We start from the raw sequence: 23,708 nt of genomic DNA, 5'->3' as shown, positions 1-23,708 counted from the left end.
GTTGATAATCCACTGTGCTCGCCAACCATGGCAGGTGCGCCATCCGTAATAATCCCCGCGATTTTATTCCACTTTAATTTTATGTCATGTACGGCGGAACAAACAGAAGCAAATAAATCTTTCCCTCTTGTTTGGTCCTTAAGGCTCTGGAGGTCAAGTAGCTCTTCACGCACGTTCATTTCACTGTCCACTCCTCTAAAAAAAATCAGGAACTGAGCGCTGTCGGATGCATCCGTGCTTTCGTCACAGGCTCACGAAAAAAATTCAATCTCCACTCCTTTTGCGTCCAATCTGTCTCTTAATATCAGAAGAAACCTCTTCGCTCCTTCGTGACACAGTGCTACGAGCCAGGAAAACATTGGCGAACTGTTGCTTTTTCTCAGGACAAATGTTCTCCACCATTTTCATCACACAGTCTTTAATAAATTCACCCTCAGTAAAAGGTTTGCAGTGCTTGGCAATCAGCGTTGCCACCTCATAGCTTGCCTTTGTTGTATTTTCATTTGACTCACTGGCTCTTGTGAAAAAGTGTTGCTATGCCGTTAAACCAGCTTCCAGTTGCTTCAATTTTTCACTGCGTTCGTTCCCAGTTAGCTTGTCGTAATTAGCATGTTCCGTCTGGTCGTGCCTCTTTATATTGAACTCCTTGAACACAGCCACAGTCTCTTGGCAAATTAGGCAGACGCAGTTGTTTCTAAACTCAGTGAAAAAATATTCAGACTTCCATTTGTCCTGGAAACGTCGGCCCTCGCTATCAACTTTTCTTTTCTTACTTCCAGTTGCCATTTTAGAAATGGGCAAAAAACAGATCATGCGCAAAACGGCCCCGCGAGAGTTCAGCCACAAGTTTACTGCCATCCTGTGGTGAAATATAAAATTGCGCGTGTATTTTGTACTGCCGGGCCACATATTATTGGTTTTATGACAGAGGCTTCGGGCCAGTGGAAATATGAACACGGGCCGGATTTGGCCCGGGGGCCGGACTTTGGGCATGTCTGCTCTAACCAGTCGTCCACCGTGTCACCTTAAAAATACATAATAAAACTAAATGTTAAATATATATTTAAATGTTAAATATAAATCTAAATATAAAAACTAAATGGAAATGTTAAATGCTCAATATAAATCTTTCGGGACAAACAAAATATTTTGATAATATGCAAATCCACACTGCCAAGAAATCCATTGATCCATTGATGGTCCTCAGGACCATAAACCTCCCAATTGACCAGATATTGAAAACCCCTGCCCCTTCTTCTAGAGTCTAAAATGATCCTCACTTTGTAAACTGGCTTTCCATCAACCAGGCGCGGAGGAGGAGGAGGCACCACTGAAGTGCTGAGCGGACTGGTGGAAACAGGCTTGAGCAGTGATACGTGGACGACAGGATGGACCTTCAGTGTGTTGGGGAGGTTGAGCATCACAATAACCTGGTTCACAACAGCGTCAACCACGACCGGTCCAATGAAACAAGGCCCATCTTCCTAAACACCCCAGCAAAACGAAGACCTATAGGGGAGAGCCACACCTCCTGGCCAGGCCGGTAAGACGGAGCTGGTTGTCTGTGACGATCTGCCAATGGACGATTGCGGCTTGTCGTACGTGAAAGTGCCACTCGGGTCTTCCGCCAGACCCGTTGAGCATGCCATAAATGGAGATGGATAGAAGGTATAGATACCTTGGACTCCTGGGAAGGAAAAACTGGATGCTGATACCCATAAGCCGACTTGAAGGGAGACAGTCCAGTGGCCGATCAGACTAGGGTATTGTGGGCGTAATCCACCCAAGGCAAGTGGAGAGACTGGGACGACGAATCCTGTTGATAAACACAAAGGACTGCAGCCTCCATGTCCTGGTTGGCCCGCTCAGTCTAGCCACTGGACTGCGGAAGGTACCACAATGACAAACTTGCTGATGCACCCATGGCCTTGCAGAATGCTTTCCAGACTTGGGACGTGAATTGGGCCCCCCTGTCAGATACCAGATCGGAGGGGATGCCATGGATGTGGTACACATTCTTGATTGGAAGACTAGCAGTCTAAAGTGAAGAAGCCAACTTGGGTAGCGGGATGAAGTGGGCCATTAGAGAATCTGTCAATCACACAGAGGTTGACGGAATTGCCCTGTGAAGACGGAAGACCAGTGACTAAATCCAGAGCAATGTGTGACCAGGGGTGGGATGGAATGGGCAACAGATGAAGCAGACCTGCCGGGGACTGATGGGCTGACTTCCTTCTGGCGCAGACTGCGCAAGCCGCGAGGAACTGCCAGATTTCCCGGTTGAGGCCTGGCCACCAGAACCTCTGTGACACGAGAAATCGTGTGGGAGCGACCCCAGGATGACATGCCACCCTCTATTAGTAGACATGGGAAAGAGCATCTGGCATTGTGGGAGCCTGCACGGTAAGTGATGGTATAGTTGAAATGAGTCAGAAACAATGCCCACCTAGCCTGACGGGAGTCGAGTCAATAGGCTGCACAGATGTGTGCCAGGTTTATGTTTTCCGTGAAGATATGGAATGGCTCTGATGCCCCCTCCAGCCAGTGCCTCCACTCCTGAAGCGTCAAGACAATAACCAATAGGTCACGGTTACCAATGTCATAATTACGTTCTGCAGGACTGAGGCAACAAGAGGAGAAGGCGCAGGGGTGAAGCCTCTGGTCGACGGGAGAGTGCTGGGACAAGACTGCCCCCGCTCCCGAATCCGAGGTGTCCACCTCTACGACAAATGGAGAGTCAGGGTTACTCCTCAGTCAGTGTGCAAATGGAGCAGATGCTACTCTGGCCACTGGCCAGTATTGGTCAAAAACAGATATGTAAATAGTGCAACGTGGCGATACTACTACAGTGAGTGCACGAGTAATATATAATTGGTCCCACAGAAATGTGACAACGAACTCAAGTAAAAAAAATTGCCAGCATGTTGCAATAGAATTATAGGTTAGGTGTTTAAGAAGTTGATCGCAAGAAGGAAGAAGCTGTTGGAATGTCTGCTAGTTCTAATTTGCATTGATCGGTAGCGCCTACCTGAGGGAAGGAGCTGGAAGAGCTGGTGATCGGGATGTGGAGGGTCCGAGAAGATTTTGCACGCTCTTGTCTTAGTTCTGGCAGCGTGCAAGTCCTCAAGGGTTGGTAGGGGGGTACCGACAATCCTTTCAGCAGTTTTGATTGTCCGTTGCAGCACAGTTGGTGAAGATGCTCTCAGGAGCAGGTGTGTACGAGACAGGGGTAAGACAACAACCAGAACACACACCCATGACAATATGTGCCCTGTGATTGACTGGCAACCAGCCGAGGGTATATCCCACCTCTCGCCCAAATTCAGCTGGGATAGGGCCCAGTTCACATGCGAGCCATATAGGTATAAGCGGTATAGAAAATGGATGGATCAATGTAAAATCATGCTTTTATTGGCATGGGTTTGTTGGCTTGTTTGTGTGACTTCCTGTTGAGAGTTTTTGATGTCAGCCTGGTATGTACTTTGTTCCAAATACATTTTTATGACAATAAAGACAGCCCTTTTCCAGCCTTCATCCATTTTGACATTTTCTGTGCATGCAGTCACAAAATCCTTTGGATCGTGTACATATTGGTGTTATTTCATTGTATCGTCAAATTGTAGTATGGTGTGCTTGTGTCAGATCTAATTACATCCTTCAAGGTTGAAAGTGAGAAGGCAAGATTATGCTCATTGTTTATTTGTTATTTTGTTTGTTAGCAGGATGTGCAAAAACTGCTATTGCTGCTACTGCTATTTATGGAAAATAAATATTTGATTTTGCACAATAACACATGTGAGTGAGCAAGATGAAGTGTGCCTATGATTATCATTGAAGGAGATCATACATTGGATCACGTAAGTATTCTATGCTAATGTGTAGCATTTCAGACAATAAAGAAAATTGTGGTAACACAAGCGTCTATGTTTAAATTTAATGTTGGCACTGTCAACTGCTCCAAAGGAAGTAAAGCAACAGAATGGCAAATGTAAAAATGAATGTTGTCGCATCGTTTGAAAAGCCAGTGCAGGACCTGAGGGCTTGGGGTGTACACACAATAATGCTACATATAAATAAAGTCAATAAACACACACAATAAAGTTACCCATGAATAAACACTTCTCGGCTGCTTGAGAAGGGCCTGACTTCTAAAGCTCCAGTACGTATTTTACCAATATATTACCGTATTGAGCACTTGAATGAGTCCCTTGGTAAACATAAAATGTTGCGTTCTGTCATTCCCATAGCTTTAGTTCTGTCTTCTGTCAAATATCCTGCTCAGGGCTGTAATCCCGCCTTGACTGTACACACAATGACAACACAGCCAAAGGAGGAAGTTAGAAAAACAGGTTTGTTAATATATTTACTCCAAGTGAACTAATATATGATGTTTTCACTGTCATTTGTATTAAAAATAGAAAATATTTCATGCCAGTACCCGAAACACATTAGACAGCATTTTTGGTGTACGGTTCACATTGGTTTAAAAAAACACCAGTTTATTGGGGAATGGCTGTGTGATAAGCACTCTCATGCAATTGCACATAAGATATTATTCTTCTCATTATTGTTCCATCTCTAAACAGTTGTAAAATATAATGTATCAAATTTTGCGTGGGTGAGCTTTTATTTCAATTAGAAATAAAAGCCAGTTAGATTGTGCTGATGTCATTTCTTTTGGCATATTTCCATCCATCCATCCATCCATTTTCTGTACCGCTTTTCATCACTAGGGTCAACAATTTCTAAAAATTATTAGCACACCTTGAGGATATAATGTGATGAATTAACCAGTAATCTTTTTTGGGTGCCATTTTGGTTGATGACAGCAAATATAGTATTCTGATGGACTTTGCAGGTTCTGACTGTCGGAGTGTGTTCAAATTCGACACCTTTGTTCCCGTAAAAACTACAAAAACAACAACTCTGCGATGATTTCTTTGATTTTGCATTACACCGACATTACTGATGTTATAATCCAGACCATATGCACACAAAACATACAGCTTAAGACTGCTTACAGAAGTGCATGCATTTTAGGTGGATAGGTTTTAGGTAGTTAAAAGTAGACTTTACACTGATTTTATCGGCCTGATCAGTTTCGGCCGATAAATAGCATTTTATGTTGATCGGCTTTAATGTCATAATTCGTCGATCCGATCAATGACATCATTGATCGGCTCCGCAAAAGACATTTACTCTGCATCGCCATCGTGCACAGTATATTTGAATCCAAAAGCTATTTTATTTTTAGCCTTGTCGCGTGTCTTTTGACGTAGTACTGTAAATATCTGACGGCCAATAAAGTTATTTGAAAAAAAAATAACATGTCGGCGGTGTGGGACGGACAACATGTCTAAGACAGACAACACGTAATGTGTGGATCAGACTACAAGACAAATTTGGTCTTTCACGATTGCAGTATGTCAGACTGTTGCAATAAAATCTTGTATTCCGATACCACCGCATCTCGTTTTTTTTACGATCATTGGGATTTATTTTGTCAAATGCGACCGGATACACTCGTTACCTCGGCGACGGCAAGAGTGGATCGCGTCGACTGTATTATAAGGACAAAATGGGGGAAAAAATTTGTTGGTGGTCACCGCTGCTCAGGAGAGGAGAGGGCGTTCGTTTAAGGCTTGCTTGAGGTATGTTCCCATACTTTTAATACGATACGGCTCGCAAGCAGTCAACAAAACATTATGCAGCCTAGCAAGCTACTGCTAGCACTAACGGCTGTCCGTTAACATGCCTCCATTCTGTCGAATCATGCTCTAAAGTTTCGGTGTGGTTGAAGTAATTCAATTATAATAAAGTAATTTAGTTACAGTAAGTTAGCACTCATTATTTCTGTCATGTTGTAATGTTGGTTTGACCTGACAAGAGCAGTGATTTTCCAACCTTTATGGAGCCAAGGAACATATTTTACAATTGAAAAAATCTCACGGTACATACTACTGTATATACTTCCTGCCATCTAATACAATACTGTCACTATGCCTCACTGGCATAAATAGATGAACAAAGATACAGTACTTATTGTAAATATAATTTTTTGAGCCATTAAGTACAAAGTATATACAGTAAATGAACAGGTCATTTAAATGGACACACTGCTCCATCTTGTGATCGGATCTGTGATCGGTTATCGTTTTTTTAAACTCGCTGATCGGCCCCAAAAATCCTGATCGTGTAAAGCCTAGTTAAAATAATTCTACCCATGTAAGTGTTTAATTCTTCTTTTCTGACTCTTTGAACCTCTCCATTTGCCCAAGAAAGTTACTGCCCTGGGCGGGTGCTTCTCATCTCCAGTTACTCACCAAATGGCACCAACCTTCTCATTTCTGGCAACCACCGGGAAACCCTCCAACTGTTCGTCATTCCCTCTGCAGAGACACCACTAGTCCTTGGACTTCGCTGGCTACAGAAACACTACCCCACTATTGATTGGACCCACCTGTCAATTATTGGTTGGAGCCATTTTTGCCACTCTCACTATCTTCGTTCAGCCGTCCCAACCTCCAGAGAACCTCAGCCACAAGCAGCACCACTCGATCTCTCCCTGGTCCCAGAAGAATACCACGATTTCTCCTCATAAGGATTTGGCCATCTCTATACCCCCCACCGCCCTTATGACTGTGCCATCGACCTCCTTCCTAGAGCCCCTCTCCCCTCAAGTCGCCTCTCCAACCTTTCCCGCCCTGAAAATATTGCCATGGAGAACTACATCCGTGAATCCCTAGCTTCTGGACTGATCTGGCCTTCCTCCTCCCCCCTGGGGGCTGGTTTCTTCTTTGATGGGGAGAAAGATTCCACTCTCTGCCCCTGCATTGACTTCCATGGAGTCAACGACATAACCATCAAGAACAAATCTCTGCTACCCCTCATTGACCCATCACTTGAACCCATCTGCGACGCTCAGCTCTCAATGCCTACCACCTCATCCGCATTAAAGAGGAAGATGAATGGGAAACAGCCTTCAATACCCCTCTTGGACATTTTTAATATCTGGTCATGCGCTTTGAGTTAAACAGTGCCCCCGCAGTTTTTCAAACGTTCATCACCGACGTTCTCTGAAATATGCTTAACCACTTCGTCTTCGTCTACCTTGACGACATCCTTATTTTCTCCCTCTCACTAGAAGAACATCAACAACATGTCCGCCAAGTGCTTTCTGGAAAACCACCTCTTTGTCAAACCCAAAAAGTGTGAATTCCACCTCACCTCTGTAATTTTTTGGGATACATCATCGCTCAAGGACAACTTCAACCAGACCCATCCAAGATCCAGGCTGTCGTGAACTGGCCCATTACCCTCCACTCGCAAAGAGCTGCAACGCTTCCTGGGTTTCGCGACCTTCTACCACAGATTCATTTGCGATTACAGTAAAGTAGCTGCTCCCCTCACTAGCCTCACCTCGACCAGCTCCCTGTTTCATTGGACCCTGGCTGCTTCCCAAGCCTTCAAACGCCTAAAGGAATTGTTCACCAGTGCCCGTATCCTGAGACACCCCGACCTCTCCCTCCTGTTCGTTGTTGAGGTTTAGGCCTCAAACACAGGCGCTGGGGCCATCCTCTCCCAGCGAGACCCCGAAACCCAGAAACTCCACTCTTGTGCCTTCTTTTCCCCATCACCTGTCACCATCTGAACGTAACTACGACGCGGGAAATCGTGAGCTACTGGCGATTGTTTTGGCCCTGGAGGAATGGAGGCACTGGCTGGAGAGGTCCGGGACTCCTTTCATCATCGGGACGGACCACAACAATCTTGCTTATCTCCGCTCTGCAAAGCGCCTGAACCCCCGGCAAGCTCGTTGGGCCTTGTTCCTAACCCGCTTCTATTTCAGCCTCTCCTTCCGCCCTGGGTCTCTATTCACCCCCTTCAGCTCTGTTGAAACGGACCTTCCTTGCCATCCTTGCCTCCTCCTGGTTTGTTGGGGCTACCACCTGGGAGATTGAACAGGAGGCTCAAAGAACCCAACCTGACCCCAATACCGGACCTCCAGACAGGCTCTTCATACCCAATTCTGCCCGCTCTGAAGTACTTCAATGGGCACACAACTCCAAACTCACCTGCCTCCTGGAGCACCTTTCTCCTGTGGGTTCCTTTTTTTCCTCCCCTGTGCATTGGACAGTTTTGGTCATGTTGACGTGTTTACAAAGTTCTCTGGGGTCACAAATAAATTCACTCCTCCCCCCCACAGAGAGCAAAGAGGAATTAATCAGCCATAGAAGGGAGTATTTGCTATTATCATTTGTAATAATATTAATATTAATATTATATTCTACGTGTAAGTAGGAGCAAAAACATAATATACAAATTTGTCATTTCTATAACATCAAGCTCCAGCCTTAGATTTACTCCTGTTTCACATTTCTCCACAACAAATGAGGCTGTCACTGTTGTTCTAAGTTTTTAGTTTAACGCCAAGGGTTCTATTTTAGTGACAGCACTGCAATTGGCGTAACTCTCCGAGGGTGCAGGTTAGAACGGGTGTTGGTAGTTTGGTAGATGTACGCAACCAGCATATTTAAAAGCCTCATGGCAGATTACTTTATTCACCGCCAACCAAAGCGGCTTCTTTCATTTATTCCCTTACTGTGAAGCGCAATGACGATCTCGTGTGAAGAGACCAATCCATGCGTGAGTGGAGTATTGTCACTTGGGCGGTGTGGCAAAAGACAACATGATTAAATACAGGATGAGCTGGTGATAACCGCAGGCGACTTAAATATGTCCGTGGACCCCATGTATCTATCCTCACCCATGCACGGTCTTTCGTGCATGTGCTCCCCCTTGCCCATAGCTGCATGCCAGCCAGTGGGACGATTTTAAAAATAAAGCAAGGCTAGTAATGATGATAATAATGCTGATGATAATAATAATGTGTTCAATGAATTGCTTTCTACAATGATTCAGAGGGTTCGATGTCCACTGTTCACATTTATAAATGAAATACGTCTGATCCACCCACATGTCCGCGGAGCTCGTGCATCCGTCTGCCTGCCTCCACCTCGATCAAATTCACCAACGCTGTACTTAGACACGGTACCGCTCTGCGAGGAGACGGGCTATAGACCCAGTTTGGATAATTTGATGGACTGGCGTACCCCCAGCACATTTAAAATGGGAGGTCTGCGCGAGTGGGCTCTGCATCACCACAGCTAACTTCAATTCTCTCCAATTGAAACGTGTTAGTTCCTCAGCTTTAAAAGTGGCACAAATAGTCTGGAATGGTGATGTCACTAAATGTGGAAGAGGACTCAGCGATCCGTGCATGACTGGAGCATTGAACATTAGCGGTATACCTGTCACGGTTTGTCACCAAATGGTATTGGACTGGACCCACTGAGACTGAGGAAGCAGTTGGAAGAGGTTTATTAGGGTGAAGCACAAGGTCAAGGATTCCAAGGCTTGAGCTGGGTCCTGCGGAAGACTGGAGCGTGAGCAGGTGGGTGAACTAGGCAGTGCGGTTGGAATGAGCGTCGTGGTAGGAGGCACAGGAGGGCACTGGAGGAGGAGGGAAAACAATGACTAAGTTCAGGCACAGGTAATCAGAGAATCTTATCTTACGAGCAGGAGCAACGAGTCGGCCGGTGTACCGCGTAGGAGCGAGAATACTCTGGCGCTGGAACACAGCAACAGGCAGGCTGTGATGAGTGCTGATTGGAACCAGGTGCACAGGCGAGGAGGTGATTAGTGCTGGAGAGAGAGAGGGAAAAAAGAGGCACAAGGCGCCACCCAAGCTTCACAGAGGAACTTCAGGGAACAGATCATGACAGTACCCTTATTAAATACAGAATGAGCTGGTGAAAAACAGTTCGTTTCCACCCCGCCTCACCTCAACCCCCAGAGCGAATGATTTGATGCACACTGTTGAAATGCCTGAGTCGCTGCTGACCAGCTGTGCGGAACCTGTCCGGCAGACCATTTTGAACGCCTGGGCTCCATCCACTCAGCTACTTTTTTCAAAAGTACTGAGTGTCATCCTCCGAGGACTCCACGAGTCCTGGCATGGGACCTGCATTTAGTGCTGGACTGTCTGTGCCGGCCTCCCTTTTGAGCCCCTGGCATGTGCGGCGCTGCAGTGAGTGTCTCGTAAGGCTGCATTCCTGCTCGCCATTGCCTCGGCAAAATGTATTGGTGAGTTGCACGCGTTTTTGGTCAGCCCTTCGTGCCTGAGGTGACACCCAGATGGTGCCGGTGTCACACTACGGCAGAACCTCGCGTTCGTTCCAAAGGTGTTGTCAGGTTCTCATTTTAATCAGCCAATACGGCTTGCATGTTATGTGCCCCCTTCTGGAGAGGGCGGGGACAGGCAGACCTCTTGCGTACTATGAGGGCTCTGAGATATTGTATTGACGATACTGCGGACCTTTGAACCACTCCACAGTTTTTTGTCTTTTATGGGGACCCTAGGGTTCTGCTCTGTTCAAACCGCATTTGTGCCACTGGGTCATAGATGTCACCATGTTTATAGGGTATCAAACCGCCCCCTGTCATCGGGTTTGTGTTGTCAATCTATGAGGAGTGTCGCCACTCCTTGGGCTGCCCTGAGGGGCGTACCCCTGGATGATACTTGTACCGCTGCGTCATGAACAACGCCTGGCACATTTTCCAGGCTCTACTGTGTAACTGTTGCCGCTCCCCATCCACTCAGCCTGTTTTTTGGGTCTTCAGAGGCTTTCCAATAAGGTTCGTGACTGGGATTCCTCATGACTTTGCTAGTATGAATCATTCAGTGCTTTCAGCACCACCTTGTGGCAGTCAACAGGGATTAAATAGAACCAAAGTTACGTATGTAACTATGGTTTTATGAATCCCGCATGACCGCCAGAGCGCTGTCACTCAGAATCCTTGTGTTCACACGATAAGATTCTGTAGGAACTGACTTTTTTGGTATGCATACTAGAACTGCGCATGCACGAAAGGAATATTCAGTGCTTTCAGCACCACCTTCTGGCGGTCATATGGGATTCCTAGAACCTTAGTGACAGACGTACCTTTCGCTTTATTTCTTTTGACAGCTTGTTCAACACACACACCATACAGTAGATGGGTGCTTATGACTCCATCCATCGTAGAATACAGATGCTATATTAGCTGGCTGTCATAGTTACAGTAATAAAGCACGGTTTCCCTGTCACACTTTGTTAAAACACATGACCTGGGAAACTTTCTCCCTACGAGGACTCTTTGGCTTGTCACCCTGTCAGCATTAAAATCACACTTGAAGCATTCTCACTGAGAAAATGTGCAACTACTGAAAATCTTTGACCTAAATCCATCAGCTATTACAACGTGTCTGTTGTAGTCATCATTGTTCCAATTAACTTTTAAAATGAGATTGAACTATGCTTGCAAAGCTTGATCACAATGGATGCTTACTGTATATTTTCTTCCTTTGCAAATAATGTACTGCTGCCAGGCATGACACAGTTCAGGATTGATGTCATCAAACTCTAAAATAGTATGACAGCTAAGTTGGACTGCTACTATGAGCTCAAGAGGAATGAAAAACAGAATCTATACAGTGAGTTATTTTCATCAGTCCACAGATCACACAGTAATTGCTTTAAGGTTACATTAGGGCTTGCGCTTGTGATGAATTCTGGAGCTGCATAAGACAAGATTGAGAACGATAAAATAACATTATTAGGCTTGTGTGCCTAAAAGGACCATAACAACACATCAATCTACATGATGCAAGACTACTTTTAAAATCAGTACAAATGTATGTCAAACCTAATGTATATATCTTGAAAGCTGGTGGTACTTTTGCCTAAGCGCAACATTTCCTTGACAGAGCAACAAAATGGGTTTAGTTGACCATATATTTCTCAATGTTTTACTTTGGTTAGAACAATGCATCCTCCATAACTTTATAGCACCAAAGACAATGCATAGCTGGAACTGTAATAAAGTGCTATGAACTTTAAAAGAGCACAGTGGTGTGATGTGTTCATCAGTCCCATCAATAGTCACATCACACAAGCTTTTAAAAAAAAACAATTCCAATGTGAAAACTATGTGTACAAACTTGCTATTCCAAAATAGTATGACTACAATTAAGTGAGCAAGAGTAAAATATCTAAGGCAGCATAAACTGTGCCTTTTGTCTGACCTTCCAGAAACTGAATTAATATAAATCCATAATACAGTATATTTATTATTACCTTTGACTATTGTTTCAAGAAGAAAAAGACAGAAAAAAAAATGCTTTTATGGTTGTGAATAGTCCATTCAAGATTTTATTGTTTAGTTCTATGCAAATTGCAAATATAGAAGTGAAATTGCTTTGGTCTTACTTTACTCATAAAAACAAGGTCACTGAAGTTGGACTGAATTTAAAGAAATACTATTGACAAAGAACCTGTATAATGAATTCAGACAGCCATCCATCCATCCATTGTCTATACCACTTTTGCATTTGTATTTGCATTTGCACCGAATTTGTTTTGAAATACATAATACGTTTGAAGATAATTGATGAAAATGTGTAATGTGTACTAAGAACTACTGTATGTACTACTCAATAGTGGAGGTATAGATTTAAAAAGTTTTTCACCAGGTTTTCTTGATATTTTGGGCGTGGTTAAAATGGGTCGCCTTCCCCCACTATATTGGAACTTAAATGCCTTAGCTTGTAATTGTGACCTATCCTTTTGGATAGTCTGCTGCTGTGGCTGCTGTAGAGTGCCTCATTGTCCATTTTAAATTTAGGAATTTGTTATACTCATTGGTTTCTCTCAAGGGGAAATTCAACTCCCACTCTGATGCATGCAAGGAGACATTTTGAGCTCTATTTTTGTGACTGACATAATTCCGGACAGCATAAATCTGCACTGAGGTGGGTGAGTCCGGGATTTTGTAATTACGCAGATGAGCGGACGAGCAAATGAGAGGCCGATTTCAAGCATGTCCAGTCAAAGCGGCTCCTCTCATTCCCTTTAAATGTGACACAATGACAGTCTTGCATGGAGACATTTCTGTGCGGAAGAGGAAGATGCGTAATCACAGCGATCTGTGCGTGAGTGGAGCATTGTCACTGCTCTTGGCTGCTGTGACAACAGACAATGTGAGCGGGTACCCTTATGAATTACAGAATTAGCTGGCAATAAACACTGGCGACTGAAATATGTCTGCGGACTGAATGTACTGTATCAACACCTATCGTTCCTGTGCCTTCCCCCCTCTTCTCCAAATACGTGCCGATTTTAAAAATCAAGAAGAAGAACTGCTCAATGAATTGACTTCCACAGTGACTCAGAGGGTTTGATGGCAATACAGTGTAGCATATATGGGTCAAATAAAAATGTAATTCATTTAGGAGAAAAGAATAAACCGGAAGGGACGCTTGCGTTACTTCCGGTTTACCGTAATTTTAAGTTTAATTGTTAAAATCAAACTAATTTGATCTATTAAAGGGGACCCACGTCCCTTTTTATGTGGATAAAATGTAGGGAAAGTGACGAGAAACCTTTTTGTCAGTCTCGTAATCTAAAGGTTGCTACACTTTTATGAAATTTTGAGTTGTAGATGACAGAGGTTTACTTAAACTCAGAACACACACAAAATACAACCGAGTGGAATTTTATAGTATATTTAATGACATCTACAAGGGATTTAGAGGGAAATACACAAAAGGGGTCTAACTAAAGAAAGAAAATAACACTAATAATGGTAAAAAGAAGGAAAATCGGCGTACGAAAAGGGGAATAGAACATGGTGTGTTGGACTGAAGTTGGAAATGTGAGCGTTTACTGCATCCAGTGCGGACAGGAGAGAGAGAGAGGACAAAATTGAAATTTTGTCTGAAGCTAGTAATTTCCCCGAAATTATTAGGCACTAATATTGTAGTCTGGCAAAGTTGCTGTGTCTACTCATGACCGTAGACTCAAGCTGGTGGGTGGTAGTCTCTCTCTCTGGAAGTGGCTCAGGAAGCAAGGCGACAGATTTGGTTGCAGAGGAAAAATATGTAGAAAACTAAAACAAAAAGGAAAGCGGCAGAAGAAGAAGAAAATGTGGCGCTTCATGCCTTCTTGTGAGAACTGGACCGTCTCTCTCTTCCTGTCTTTTTCATTTGTGTGGCTCGCTGGCAATTTCAGATCGATACCGCTTGGCTGGAAGCGTACCTGGTACCTTCGTAGTCGCTGCTCTGATCACCCAGTGGTGGCCCACGGTTAGGCTGGGAAGCCATGTCTGTTCTATCCCGGCTTTCGTGGTTACCGAGCCGTGTGCCCGAATAAAGAAGGCAAACGGGAGAGGGGTGGCCCACAGCCAGCCCAGCTGGCGAGCTGTCAGCAAGACACGAGGAGAAAAAAAGACCAAGAATGTGTGAGTTAAGAGTTAAATACCCGAGAGGCGGGGCGTGGGCAAGAGGGATTGCCGACTTGGAGAAGACCACACCCATCAGCTTTAATCTCGTCTACAAATTTGATAAAATGGGTTTAAATTCATATATTAATATAAAATAACCTCAGCTTGGTACTCTCTTTACTCAGAGGTCAAGCATATCGGACTGACTTTATACTTTAGTTTTGGAAAATCAACTGCTTATGATTCAAATCACATTTCATGCTGTTTGGAGTCACATCAAGACAAACAATCCTCAAAATCTCACAGTTGCTCAGAAAAAGTTCGAAAGAGCTTAAAGTTGACACACTGACACAGACATCAAGGCATACATTTGGAATATTTCTGCAGAGTTCATGAAATATTAAAACAGACTTTTATCCTTGGTTAAACATAAATTGAGAGTTCACGGGTCGACTTTGCATTTCCTTCTCGACGCCTGTGGGTGTCCCCTTGTCCCAGCAATTGTTCCTATTGCTAGACAGGTCCGGTGGAACATCTGGCCTTTGATGCTTGGGAGTTCAGACTTCGAAGGTAGATGTTAATTAGTTTAGGGCCCACGAGACGTCTCCTTAGGGGCAGTCTCACAGCAGGGCCGCTTGGAAGAATGCAGTTTATCAAGGTGTGGGGAGTTACTGTGTCACCTCAGTTTACGGGGCGCATGTCCGCTACAACAGTGATGTGTCTAGCCCATTTATGGTGGTGCTGAAGCACCCGTAAAGTGTTGTCCCAGTGCTTGTCCCATTTCAGTTTCAACTTATCAAAACATGCATTTACCTCTGTGAAGACATCGCTTCCTGTTGTTATCCCTTTCATTAAATGCATGGATGACACCTCACGCGCAAGAAGATGAGGACCGTATTTTCACGACCATAAGGCGCACTTAAAAGTCTTAAATTTTCTCCAAAATGTTCTCCAAAATGGAGCGCTTGACACTTGTATTGCATCAATTTGTATGCACAGAATAAATAAGTGTTTAGTTTTATTTTTGAGGGACATAAGGCGGAGGGGGACGAGCTGGCCCATGGGCTGTAAAATGCCCACGTCTGGTCTAAGAGGTAGTAGCAGCTAGGTTTGTTGCATTGATTTCCGCCATCTTAAGGCTGACTAATTTGGGTGATTTTTCCTACACATATGTATAATACGCACCTTCAATTTTAAATGAAATATTTAGCAAAGAAATGCATATTATGCACGAGAAATTACAGTATTTATGAATTTAATAGGTCTGACATCCGCTACACATGTCCGCGGAGCTCTCGTATCTCTGTCTGCCTCGATCGAATTCACCAAATTTGCGTTAGACCAGGTGCACCAGGACTTGGTCTCAACAGAAGTTTAGACCAAATTTCTGTCAACAAATTGTCACTCACCTGGACGGATGTCAAAGGACACAAAATAGCTGTGCCACAATTTCCAGCTTGTTGAAAATTGGCCAACATGTGCAGCAAGCCTTGCACTTGCATGAAAATCAGGATATGGCTGCATTTGCAATTTTAAAGCCTAATATTACAGTATATATATATGTGGCGATTTTTTAATAAATTTTAATCAATTTGGGAGGGTTGTTAACAACACCCTTCTCTGTGTTGTGTCCAATTTAGAGCACAAATGTATTTTTACTTTACAGGGACTTTAAGTACAGCAAATAAAGTTAACATTATCTACCATATAAGTTCTCCCAAAATTATTTGCATAGGCCGACAAAGTTTCTTGGATTTTTGCATCATAGCAGCACATCATTATTGTTTCTCAAACCGCAAAGAAACTATGTACAGTATATCCAAAGAATGATAATCATGTGTTGATATTCGTTCATTCATGTAGATCCTTCTCAATGTTAACATGCAATACACACACGCACTCATTTACACAAACCCCACCCACACACCCACCAACCCACACACACGTACCACTGCCTCTTAATATGACAATGATTTGAAGGTCAGTTTTGCCTCTAATTCCCATGTATTTTGAGCAAAGTCGCAATCTATAGTAGCATGGCCTTCTAGGAAATGTCACTGTTGTATGAAGGAGAATAAATGTTTAGGGGTGTTTTTTATAGCAGATGATGTAGCAGAGTGTTTTACTCAATTTGGTTGCCGTTTGTTGGGAATGTTATACAACTTAAGGTCACAATATTTAAAGAGAGCACTAATGGACCGTAACCTGAATGTTGGGGGACCCTGGCCTAAATAAAATGCAAACAGTCATTTATTGCGTCGTTGAACAAGCACAGTTACCTTCAGACTCTACTTTTTTAATGATAGAATTAACTACTTAAACATTTATAAAATATGTTCAGTACTTATTAGAAGATCCTACCCACCTAAAAATATACAGTACACGCAAATACCTGTACAGTATGCCATGACCAGTAAATCAATAAATCATAATTAAAAGTGAAATAAAAGAGTGAAGGAAAGTTGTATTATAGAGTGCTCCTGTGCATTGCATTAATAGGTCTCTAATTCCTCTTTCTCTCAGCGTGGGTGGGCACTAAACTGCATTTTCCAAGCGAGCCATATGTGGTTGTTAGTCTTCAGGGATAGAAAAGGCAACTCAGACCAGCTTGGTTTCTATCTCTTAATGAAATATTTTATGCACACAACAGGGGGATGCACTCAGAGTGAAGTGTATCCTTCAAAATAAAGTGCACCCACTGGTCATAGCAATACTTATTCCATTTGGGGAGGAATCATTTGCCACTGCTAAATTTGTAACAATTAAAATACAAAGGCTTTTGTGATTATTTGGTTGTGTTTTTTCCCCCTCTGAACAATAGCCAAAATTAAATAATTGTGTTGGGCTTGTTTTTGAATGTTGACAACTTGTCCAGAGAAAAATTATAAAGTTAGAGAAAAAAATTACAATAATGATACAGTTTATGAATCATGTTTTTTTTTGTTTGTTTGTTTTTTCATTTTTGAGACACAGTATATCTAAACAATGGAAGTTTTTTTGTCATGTGGTAATAATTTGCTCCTCCGCGTTCATGCTTACGGTTTAGTCCAGGGTTTAGCAACATTTTTAAAACGAGATATAATTCTAGATTAATGTGAAGGGTTACCAGTTTGACACAAGACTGAAATACCTTGCTCGCTTATTTCCACAAATGCTATTGTTGAGTCAAGCACTACACTACTGACCTTTGAACGATACAATTATACACTATACAATTAAATACTGTAGAGATGATCGTGGACTTCAGGAGGCATCCTTCGCCACAGCTGCCCCTCAAGCTGTCCAACTGCCCTGTGTCAACTATCAAGACCTTCAAGTTCCTGGGTATTACAGTCTCTCAGGACCTGAAGTGGGAGATCAAAATCAACTCCATCCTCAAAAAGGCCCAACAGAGGATGTACTTCCTGCGGCTTCGGAGGAAGCACGGCCTGCCACAGGATCTGTTAAGGCAGATCATTCATCGAATCAGTTCTGTGTTCATCCATCACAGTCTGCTTTGGTGCTGCTACAAAAAAGGATAAACTCCGACTGCAACGGACAATCAAAACTGCTGAAAAGATTCGGTACCCCGAATTTCTTGAACTGTCTGCGCGCTTTGCACAATGGTCATTGCATCGTACTATTGTTCTATTAGTAATTCCAAACTGCTCTAATTTTTAGAGGACTCTGCATCTTTTTGCACAATTGTCAAAAAAAAAGAAGTACCGTCATTACCACATTACTGATAACCTTTTATTGCTCAGTGACTGTGTTTTTGGTGTCTTTATGTCTCAAAGGTATTCTCTATCAATTGACTGTCTGTTGTCATACTAGAGCGGCTCCAACTACCGGAGACAAATTCCTTGTGTGTTTTTGACATACTTGCCAAATAAAGATGATTCTGAATTGGACTTTTAAAAAAAATATTTATTTTTTTCAAAATTTACACCAAATGGAAGTGTGATTAAAAAAAATATCAAAACAAAAGAATTACATGCCTCTCACTGGCAAGCTATTTTTAGAACAACCCTGCGGGCTACTCATGCAGTCTTTGGGAATCCATGTTCGTGACCCCTGATCTAGTCACGATGGCCTCAACAGAACCTCTTACCAACAATCTTAATGGCACCACCATTATATTAATCATTGTCCAACATTAGGTTGTGTTATTGTTTTGTGTTGTTGTTGTTGTGTTAGTACGAGAATGAACGACGACGAAACTAATATCACCGTGTCGTAATATTATCCCCAAAAGTAACTCATCGTAACTCACTTCTGCTTAATACAAAAACAAATCCGTACAGTCCTAACAAGGATTGTTAAATTTACTAGGTCGATAACAAGTGCAAACGATTCATAAGAGATGGAGCTGCTGTAAAAACGGAGCGCTCACATTATTGTCCTTTTACTCGGTGTGGTTACTCATCAAGGGGTGATAAGTGAGAGCAGACCGGATTGGCTCCGTAAAACTAAAGGCAGTTAGCACACCTAGGCAAATTCATCTCGATACCGGCTTGGAAAGTTCCTGCTATATAACAGGGGCTATTAACCCTTTAAACGGAGAGTCGGTCAGGACAATTCTCCTGATTAGTCCTGCGGATAAGCGGAATCTGACACCAGGGTTGCCAGAGTCCCTGCGATTGATCAGCCTCAGCAGTTGTAGCGATGTCTTTGCCATTGAGATAGGCTCTTTAGGTTATAAAGGTGAGTTGAAAGGGTGCATAGTAGTTTGAATTAGTACCAACCCTTTATGATGTAGTTAAACTGGTTAAAAAGCTCTCAAACAAGTACAATAATTAGATGAAAGCTTTGAAATTTATTTATTTATTTATTTTCATATGATGCTGCTTTTATTTATTTGGTTATCGGCACGCCTGAAGCCAACTCCAGCCCCTTCTATTTGGTTATCTTGATTGGGGTCATGCATGATTATGAGCCTTTTCTGATTATTAACGAAAAATAAGATACTGAATGGAGCCAATTAAATTGAACCCAATGAAATAAGCTAGAACAGCAAGTATTAGTAAAATAGTCCCATATTATACTGTTTTAATTGTTTAGATTGTTGCCCAATTTCTCTAGGAAGTTCCATATAGTTTTAATTTTAATTTATTTTGCTTTCAATTTACCACTTCATAAATTGTAACAATTTCTCCCTCTCTTCCTCTCTAGTCAAACCGGAATGATGAGGTAACAACTGAGGAGCGAGAAAAGATACGACACAAAATACAGTACAGAAAGTCATCGAGTTACAACGCACTCGACCTACGACGCTTCGACTTTACGACGCCCGTGCCTCATCCGACATTTTGTCCCAGCACCATAGTGTTTCTGCTTAGCTAGTGCATAGTGCTTGTCTGTGTTTGTGCGGCGGGAGTATCTTTGCCTTTTTCGCCCTCCTTTTTTCACACTCTCAGCAGTAATGGTAAGTACAGCATCTTATTTTTTTTATTTGATGTATTTTAGTGGCGGCACGGTGGGCGACTGGTTAGAGCGTCAGCCTCACAGTTCTGAGGACTGGGGTTCAGTACCCGGCCCCGCCTGTGTGGAGTTTGCATGTTCTCCCCGTGCCTGCGTGGGTTTTCTCCGGGCACTCCGGTTTCCTCCCATATCCCCAAAACATGCATGAATTGGAGATTCTAAATTGCCCGTGGGTGTGAATGTGAGTGCGAATGGTTGTTTGTTTGTATGTGCCCTGCGATTGGCTGGCAACCAGTTCGGGGTGTACCCCGCCTCCTACCCGATGATAGCTGGGATAGGCTCCAGCACGCCCGCGACCCTGGTGAGGAGAAGCGGCACAGAAAATGGATGGATGGAAGTATTTTAGTTTCTTTATACGAAGTGTTAACCTTTCTTACTACGGTCACCTGACCGTGGTCGGGAGACGCAGGGGTTAACTCCCTTCTCTCGTTGCACAGCTGAGCTGGGTGGCAGCAACAATAAAGGCACGAAGCACCGATTTGCTGATTTAATGGCTTTATTAGCTCCTCTACACATTCATCGTCAACGGGTCCTCCGCTAATCGCTACTCTTCCCCGGTCGCCGTCACTAGACTTGCTACTGTACACACTCGCACCGGCACGCACTCCTTCCTCCTTCGCAGTCCCGTCTCACTCACACATCGACGCACACGCCCACACACACTGTGCTTTCTGTCACAATCACGTGGGACAATACCCGTAACAGAAGTATTTTACCATAAATTTCAACTTTAACGGTGAAATCCGACTTAACGCGGAAAATCGTGTTACGTCGCCAGCGTTGGAACGTAACTCATTCGTAAATGGAGGACTTCCTGTATGTAAATCTGGCCACGATAATCAGAGCTGGGATTGGGATAATAGTAATATACATTCCTTCGGGGAACACATATATAAACTACTAGTCGGTTATGCTCCATTGATTATGAGGGAACGGTCTAAACCAAAAATTCCGGGGCCATTTTTTCTGTCCCGGTTTAGCCCTGTTTGTTGCTGTTCCACTCTGCGATTCAAATTGTCTTTTGACACATCACACACATGGCATTAAACACGTTCTTACTACCCCCTGTGCTCATTTTTGTGCCTGACACTCCACTTCTAGTTTCCTGAAATGTTAACAAAAATAAAAAATAAAATAAATAAAAGAAAGTACTTCATGCTGTGGAAGATAATGGACTGCAACTGAGCTAATTTGAGCTGTAAAATAAACCTATGCTTTGAAACAGCATGCTACTCCATGCAGTTATTTAGCATGAAATAATTGCACATTAATATTGTATTTCACTTTATATTATACAGTCACTGTCATTGCAATTTTCTCCCCAAGACCTTCAAAATTCGCCATGCCCTAAGGTGTTGGCTGCACAGGAGCGAGCAAGTAATACAGACAGACATTTGGAAGGACAGTGCGCATATCAAACAAAAGGCAGTACAGTAAACAAAATCCTAACAATTATAATTCCTGGCAATCTGACTAAGGAGGTTTCTATGAAAGGATGCTTTAAGATGATGTAGCAAATGTCTTGTTTGTAATAAATGCTCACAGCCCTTCAGGTAGTTGCAGAAACAAAGGACAGCTGTTCTTTCAATATGCTGCTCGGGTATAATGAGGTATTGCAACAGTACCTCTCTGAAACACCGACGCAGACTTACAAATATATCACATCAAAGTAATAATCAGTGGCACCTGGCCAGAAGTCAACTAGTACCAAAACCATCTTCAAAGTTGAAAAACATAAAGGCACTTGAAGGAATTGACACTCTTAAACTACACTCTTCATCACTACAATCAAGTGAAAAATATAGTAATTCTATGCACCTTATTTCAAGACACTAGATGGTAAGAGGAGGCGAAAAATAGGTAAAAAAGAAGTTAGCAGGAGCAGATCAGAAAGGGAAGATCCATCCATGTATTTTCTGTACTGCCTATCCCAATTAGGGTCAGTTGAGCTGGAGCCTATCCCATGTGACTTTGTACAAGAGGCGGGGTACCAATCACAGGGCGCATATCGACAAACAGTCATTCACATTCAAATTCACAGATACAGATCATTCAGTCTTCAACTGACCTAAGTAGAGTGTTTTTGGAATCAGAATCAGAATCATCTTTATTTGCCAAGCATGTCCAAAAAACACAAGGAATTTGTCTCCGGTAGTTGGAGCCGCTCTAGTACGACAACAGACAGTCAATTGACAGAGAACACTTTTAAGACATGCAAGCACAGGGAGAACATGCAAACTCCACACAGGAAGGCCAGAGCCCGGATTCGAATCCACAACCTCAAAACTGTGAGGCAGATGTGCTCACCACTCGACCACTGTGGATCCTAACAGGAAAGATATGAATCATAATTTTAATACAACACATATCAGGTATCCTGCGATTGGGTGGCAACCAGTTCAGGGTGTACCCCACCTCCTGCCAGATGACAGCTGAGATCGGCTCCAGCACGCCCGCGACCCTAGTGAGGAGAAGCGGCTCAGAAAATGGATGGATGGATATCAGGTATCATGCCTATGGGAGATCTAAGAATGTATGCCAATGCAGCCAAAGGGCTAAAACACAACACTGGTATCCAGTTGGTTGTCAAATGAGCGACTGAGTTGGCATCTCGTGTTGGTTTCCTTGTCCAAGGTAGGGTTTTTGTTGGCTTGGCTTGGGCTCTTCTCAGGTACTCTGTTTTCCTCCCGGTTCAACATGGATTACATAAAGCCTATCATTTGTCCTAAGGTGTCAGTGTTTCTGTGTGTGAGCCTTATAATTGACTGCTGATCTTTCTGGCGTCAGTTGCTATACAGTAGGCTTTAGCTGTCACTTATTTTAATGGAAAACTAAGCGTGTTGGGGACATTGATTTGTAGGGTTGTTAAGTCAAGTGGCGGCTGGCTAGTGTCTGCCTCTCAGTTCTGAGGACCAGGGTTCAATCCCCGGCCCCGCCTGTGTGTTTGCATGTTCTTCCCGTGCCTGCGTGGGTTTTCTCCGGGCACTCCGGTTTCCTCCCACATCCCAACAAGATGCATGGTAGGTTAAGTGAAGTGTCTAAATTGCCCGTAGGTATGAATGTGAGTGCGTATGGTTGTTTGTTTATGTGTTCCCTGTGATTGGCTGGCAGGGTGTAGCCCGCCTCCTGCCCGATGATAGCTGGGATAGGCTCCAGCACCCCCGCGACCCTTGTGAGGATAAGCGGCTCAGAAAATGGATGGTAAGTCAAGTGATGTCTGACAAGACGTCCATATTATTGAGTGGGGATCCTTCATGACAAGCACTGTTATGTCTCATGTTAGACAGTTAGGTTGAAACCTTATTATGTTGCTCGGTTAATCGTGTGCAGTCTTCAGCCAGCTAGCATGAATCATGCCAGGACCTAAGGCAGTGCAGCTGTCCATACATCACCATTCTGGAGCAGTTTGGTAGTCTGCTCCTCATTAATGCTGCATTCCTTTTACTTCAGAGTTGGAGCTCGGAATGACATCTCTGCCGAGTTACCAGTGTTCCTGTTACGAAGTCAGAAAACAAGATGGCGACCTCTGCGAAAGCTTTCTCACGCTTGCCTTGTCTGAATATTTAGCCTATTTTTTTGTTTCGACATATTTCATTGTTTACAAAAAGTAAAAGGGTGGATGTTCATAACAACAGCATATACACACTGGTGTCTGTCTTTGTGTATTTGTGTTGCTCTCTTTTTTTTTCTTGGGTTAGGTTTAAAATGTTATTGTGTCATATTCTTTACTGAAATATGTTTTGTCTCCTGTGCAGAATTATCGCTATACTGCAGCCTACACAGAAACTTATATAGAAGACTGCAACAGAGTGGGAGAGAGCATGCTGACAATGGATGATCACAATTTTGCATGCCATTTGCGTGTTACCAAGCCGCAGTTTGAATATCTTGTAATGATGCTGCAGGACAATGGCATTGAAAAACAA

Source organism: Phycodurus eques, chromosome 2, assembly GCF_024500275.1.
Source record: "Phycodurus eques isolate BA_2022a chromosome 2, UOR_Pequ_1.1, whole genome shotgun sequence".
Classification (NCBI taxonomy): domain Eukaryota; kingdom Metazoa; phylum Chordata; class Actinopteri; order Syngnathiformes; family Syngnathidae; genus Phycodurus; species Phycodurus eques.
The sequence above is the reverse complement of the archived record's forward strand: the minus strand, read 5'-3'. Positions refer to the sequence as shown.